The sequence below is a fragment of the Orycteropus afer genome, unplaced genomic scaffold (assembly GCF_000298275.1).
Source record: "Orycteropus afer afer isolate SDZICR_OR568_19922 unplaced genomic scaffold, OryAfe1.0 scaffold00030, whole genome shotgun sequence".
Taxonomy (NCBI): Eukaryota; Metazoa; Chordata; class Mammalia; order Tubulidentata; family Orycteropodidae; genus Orycteropus; species Orycteropus afer.
In genome coordinates this window covers 15,614,627-15,620,789 of record NW_006921617.1, presented here as the reverse complement: position 1 = coordinate 15,620,789, position 6,163 = coordinate 15,614,627, and positions in this window count along the sequence as shown.

The window sequence follows — 6,163 nt, the reverse complement described above, 5'->3', positions numbered from 1 at the left end:
CTAGACACTTTACATACGTTGTCAAATCTTCATCCTATCAAGTATGTACAGTGATCCCAATATTACAGATGACAAAACCAAGGCTTTGAACTGGTTCAAACTCCTGCTGATAAATTGCATTTCTGCCCCAGATATACTGAATCTGATTCTACATTTTAACAAGATTCCCCCTGCCCCCAGCGATTGTTATAGATCCCCAGGTGATTCTCATGTGTACATAATGTGTACATAATTAAATAATGTATACATGAGAATCACCTGGGGATCTTGTTAGACTGGAGATTCTGATGCATGATGTCTGAGGTGGAAATGCAAATTCACCGTAGAGGGTTGAACCGGAATGAACCAGTAGGGAGCCCTAGATAAAAGCTAAAGTACAGAACAGGTGAGTATTCTGATTGAGGGTACAAAGCTGGCAAATATTTGGGGCAACTTTGGGAACTGAATCAAAGAGTACTGAGATCCACAACTCCCCCTGCCAGAACAGTCAACACCCCAGTCTTTACATTTACTTTCACAAACCGTCTCACAGACTGCTGAGACTAGAGGAGAGGAGATGGGTGGGGAGGTGAGCTGAGCAGAGACAAAAGGAAGGCCAGTGATGTTATCTTAACTTCTTCCCATGCACACACACTCCACAGATCAGGCTCTACAGTGACGAGGATCGAGGTCAGATTCTCATCCTAGCTGTGGAAAAAGTGTCCAGGAGTAGTCTAGCACCAAGTGAAATGACGGCAACGGAGAGTAGAGCCAGACTTCTCTAGGGAGTGGAGTGTCACAGGATGCATTCCTGAAAGAGTAGAAGCGTCATTCCATTCTAAAGGAATAGCTCTGAAAAGAACAGATCACATTCAAAAAAAACACCATTTATCAAAGTCTTCATAAACACCACCTCCACGCAAAACAATAGGCTTCAGATTTCATTATAGCTGTTAACTTTTCTGACATCAAATATTAGGATCTTTATGACCTAGACATGTTTGAGCTTGAAATGCAATGGAATTTTCATGGGGGAAAAAAAATCTGTTAATGGTTTCATGGAAAAAACGCTTTAATTCATATAAATTTCCTAATTGAATAAAAAGAATGTTCTCTATTTTCAAAGATAAACAGGATGCAGACTGTGGTTATTGTTTTAGGAAGCAGACAATTCATATAAATATGTTGTCTTAAAAATTCTTTTTCCAGTTAAACATTTGCCATAACTCAGGGAAACGTTTGCATAACTCAGCATCATTCAAAATCAAAATGCACGCACAATCAACTCTGAGATCAGTTTCAAAGCCCTGCTCCTATCAGATGTTGAGACAGATAAAGAAATTTCATGCAAAGCTTCTATTCTTAATGAAAATCCATCTTTCCCTCATTGCTCACCTCTGGCTGATCATGACAAAAAGAAGCTTTTCCCTGAAGGAACTGGATGGAGTAGGAATGTGTAAAGAGACACATAATGTGATTCAACCCTTTGCCTGCTGCAGCTCTTGGGATTTAACTGGCTTTGAAATATGTATAAGCTGGGGTGACTGTTGTATTATTCATCAGAGATTTATCAGACCTTTAAACTTGATTACATATAGTGACCGTGGGATGTTTTAAAACAACAATAACAATAACAAAATATTTATAGTAAAATAGATTTGTAATAAAATAGATCTTTTTTATAAAAACACTCTCTAAGAAAAGGAGAAGCGGAGAGCAGTTGTAGTTAAATGAAAATTGTACTAAAGACTTTTCCCATCCCCCAACATTTAATTTTTAAATTATTAACTCAGTCTGCAAGGATCCCTTCCTCAACTGGAAGCCTAACAAGTAGGTTTGTCTATAAACACCTTTATTACAGATTGAATTGTGTTCCCCAAAAAGAAATGTTGAAGTCCGAACCCCTGCATCTGTGAATGTGATCTTGTTTGGGGAAATAGAGTCTTTCTTTGAAGATAATATGAGTATGAGTAAATCATACCACAGTAGAATGGATCCTAATCCTAATCGTAATCCCTTCTGAATGGTGTTTTATAAGAGACGCAAACAGATAGAAAGAGAATCACACCCAGGGGGAAGACAGCATGAGAGGGTAACCTCCACAAGCCGAGGAGCACCAAGGAGCTACCAGAAACTGGAGAAGACAAAACAGGATCCTCCTCTGGACCAGACAGAGAGAGCATGGTCTGTCCTGCCAAAGCCCTGATTGGGGACTTCTGACCTCCAGAAATGTGAGCAGATAAATTTCTGTCCTTTAAAGCCACCCATTTTTTGTATTTTGGTATAGCAGCCCTAGGAAACTGAGACAATGCACACTCAGGAGAGAAACATTGTAGCAAACATCTGAAAAAGCCTCATGGTCCAAAATGTTGAATTATCCTTTAAAAAAAAAAAAAGAAAGGAACAGAGAACACTCCTGTTCCTCTCCAATCCTAGCTTTTCTTTTTTGTTTGTTTCTTCTAGTTTTTCTTTCTTGGTTTCAATGGGAGGGAACTTGGAAGGCATCTAATGTGCCTTCCGAGTTGTACTGATGGTCAAGCTCTGATCGCACAGGACTAATTGTACACATCTGAATCCGAAAGACGCTGTGAGTTGGCCAAGGTCACAGCCAGATAACAGTCATCATTACTTGATTCAACAAACATTTATGGAGTCTTTAATATATGTTAAAGTACTGCATTGAGCACCAAGCATAGTGTGAAAACAGGCCTGGTCCCTGCCCTTCTGAAGTTAAGTGAATACTAGAACCGGTCTCATAATTGCCAATCTAGGGTTTGCTCCTGCTGGGAAAACTAATCCCACTTCTCAAATCAATGTAACCTATTATCAATTCTGTTCCCCTCAGTTCTGCTTCTGTTCTGATACCAATTGCACATGCGGCACTTCTTCCTCTGACCCTAACCACCTGGAGGGGTCAGACTTGACAAGTTAAAGGGCACCATCATCCGGAATGCCAAGTCTCCTCAAGACTTCAACACACCAGCTACAAGCTTAGGGGGTCCCTGTGACAAAAGATGGTAGGGGTTTTTGATGTCTTTACTTTGAAACTGTTCTTTTTGAAAATCTCCTGGTTTATAAAATGCTGGTGTACACCTCAATGCCCTCTCTAGTGAGATTAGCACATAAAGAGGTCTGTGGACATTACAAAAGCAAAGGCAGGAAGCCACAACTGGTGGTCAGTGGAAGTGGGCTGGGTTTGGCAGTTACTTCTTCCCACACCTGAAACTCCACCTTGAAAAATGTGTTAATAAAGTGGATAAAATACTTCACTTGGCTCTATGACTGGCTGTTGCTGAGACTGAAGAGTTGAGCTGCCAAGAGTGAGCCAAAAAACTCTTTTTTTAATAAAATTAATTAATTTGTTAATATTTGTGGAGTGCTTGAAAGCAGTAAAGGGTTATGTTCCTGCTGCATACAATTGAGATTACAGAAATTTGATTAGGAACGGAGAGTGGAGTGCTTATCTGTGGAGAAAGCATTTCAAGAAATCTCTAAGGGTAACATCAACTTAAACACAAATGAGCAACACTCTTGTAATTTCCAGGATAATTTCCCTCTTAGCAAAGGATCAAGACCTTCCTGAGTACTTCTCTACTCTCTGGACCCAGCCACTCTTCTTACTGTTGGATTTTTTCAATTTAGTTTATCCCAATTCTGGACCCTTTGACCAAAACAGAAAAGAGTCCTTGGGTGGTGCAAATGCTTAACATGCTGTGCTGTTAACTGAAAAGTCAGAGGTTCTAGTTCAGCCAGAATGCCTCAGAAGAAAGGCCTGATAATCGACGTATGAAAAATCAGCCATTGAAAACCCTATGGAGCACAGTTCTACCCTGACACACATGCGGTTGCCATGAGTCAGAATCGACTGGGTTTTTTGGCTATCAGAGGAAAGAAGGGGACTAGAACAAGTGAATGAGCAGGTTTATAAATAAATGCTGCAGTAGGGAATTGTAGTGAAACACAGCTCTTTGTCATCTTTTGTTGCCAAAAACTGTCACTCTACTGTACTGTGCTCCCAGTGGGAAATGCTTCTACTCAAAAGTCATGTTTTATAAAATACAATAGCAATAGCAACCATTTACTGAGTGCTTACCAGACATCAAGCTTTATGCTAAGTGCTTCCCATGCACCATATTATTACATTCCCCAACAGTCTTTAGGGATAGGGAGCATTAGTTTCAATTTCTAGTTAAAGAAATCGAGACCTAAAGAAAATAAGAAACATACCCAAGCTCAAAGAACACAGGACTAGAACCCACTCCAAAGCCCTTCTTTAGCCATTGCATTGTTCTGCCTTCTATACAAGCCCTAAAGTATAAGGAGAAAAGGCAGGTTTCTTTTCCAAACAAAGATTGAAATTTTATTGTAGTACATGTTGTGGTACCTCCAAGATACTCATTCTCCAGTTGCTGTAAGCATGGTCTGTGGAGGGCTTCAGCCAGGAATTGCCCTTGGCCAAAATGAAGCTGCTCTGCCCAAGGTTACATCATCTAAAAGGCAGCCAGCATCCAATGACTAATTGGTGCCCACGGGGATTCACAGGCTAGGTCTTCACGCCTCAATCAGGACAACTTTGAAAATCCATCCCAGCTTCTGAGTGCACCCGGGGATCAGCTGGGATGGCCGTATTTGCATCATAATCAACTTCTCTCTTTGCCCAGCCCTGCTTTGCTCAAGTCCAGATGAGAGTTGTTCCTGAGAGCACACACCCCAATAAACTGCCCACATGCAGATCTCAGCCTCAGAGTCCATTTCTCAGGGAAGATAGACTACCCCACTTATAATAATACATTTTGTTCTACAGCACACCTGTCATAACTGTATGAGAGCTTAAAATCAGAGGCACTTGGAGTGTATAAATAAGAACAGTCTGGAAGCAAAGCCTTAACTCCATTTTAAAGTCTTGACATGAGTCTAGAATCCTTGATGAATTTTAAAACGGCCTTTTCTAACAGCAGTGCTGACCTAACTTTGATGTTGACCATACCATATACCCTAAAGGAGACTTTCTTTTTCACTGAAGTCTGGCAGCTGCAGGATATCCTAATCCATTCCCAGAGGGTCTTCCCACTATGGTCAAACAGAAGACTTGATATCTTATACCTGAAAGGCCTTGATGCACAGCAGTATCGATCAATTTTTACAATAGACCTCCAGGAAAATACATGATTGAGAACACAATTTTTATAGCAGGTAACCTGAAAAGCCTCTCCAGTCGTTGTCCTGTGACCCTCCCTCAATAGACTGAAGTGCAGGTACGGTTACAATGACGTACCCTTAGTCAATCATCTAATCCCACTTACGTGTTATCTGCTTATCCCTGTCAAATTCCCACTTTTAGATATCCCACCTTTGACTTCCCTTTTGGCCAACTATGATTTTGTAACTTTTAGTTCCTGCTCCAACTGCACAGAAACGTTTTCTTCCTCCTTTGTCCTAAGGAGCAGCCATTTTCACTCTGAATTTGGGTGTCTTCCTGGTCCAGACTGTCTGTATCCCCCAGTCACATCTTTTGCTTTCACTCAGGCAGACTCCATGATGTTGCTCTACAAATAAATGCTTTTCTGAAGGTTTCTCTATAAGAAGAAATTTGTTTTACCAGACAGTGTATAATTGAAGGTTCCATATGTACCCACCTAGCCTCTAATAATGAAGCAGGATATACTATAAGAAGTATCCTATCCATCAGGCCCTCTTATTGACATTCAAGCCATGTAAAGACTTGAGAACAATATGCTTGCATTGAATGTGGAGGCTGCTGAATAGAGGGATGGACCATACAAGAGAGGAGGAGTTTGGGCCCCGTGGAGAGAGTCAAGATTTGAGAAAACATAGGAAATTTTGTGCAGAAAGATCTTACTGTTTCCATCATCTCGATGATGACCCCTTATTCTTGTTCTCAACAGATCATTGTATCACCAACTTAACAGTCTAGAACTATTCTGCCCAATACTGTAGCAACTAGTCAGCCACATATGGCTAGTTAAATTTGAACTAATTGAAATTCAAAGAAATTAATGATTCAGTTCCTCAGTCACACTAGCCACATTTCAAATGCTCAACAGCCATATGTAACTTTGTTGTGGTTGTTGTTATGTGCCGTCGAGTCGGACCCAACTCATAGCGACCCCTCCTTGGGTTTCCAAGGCAGTATCACTACGGAAGTAGATTGCCCCATCTTCCT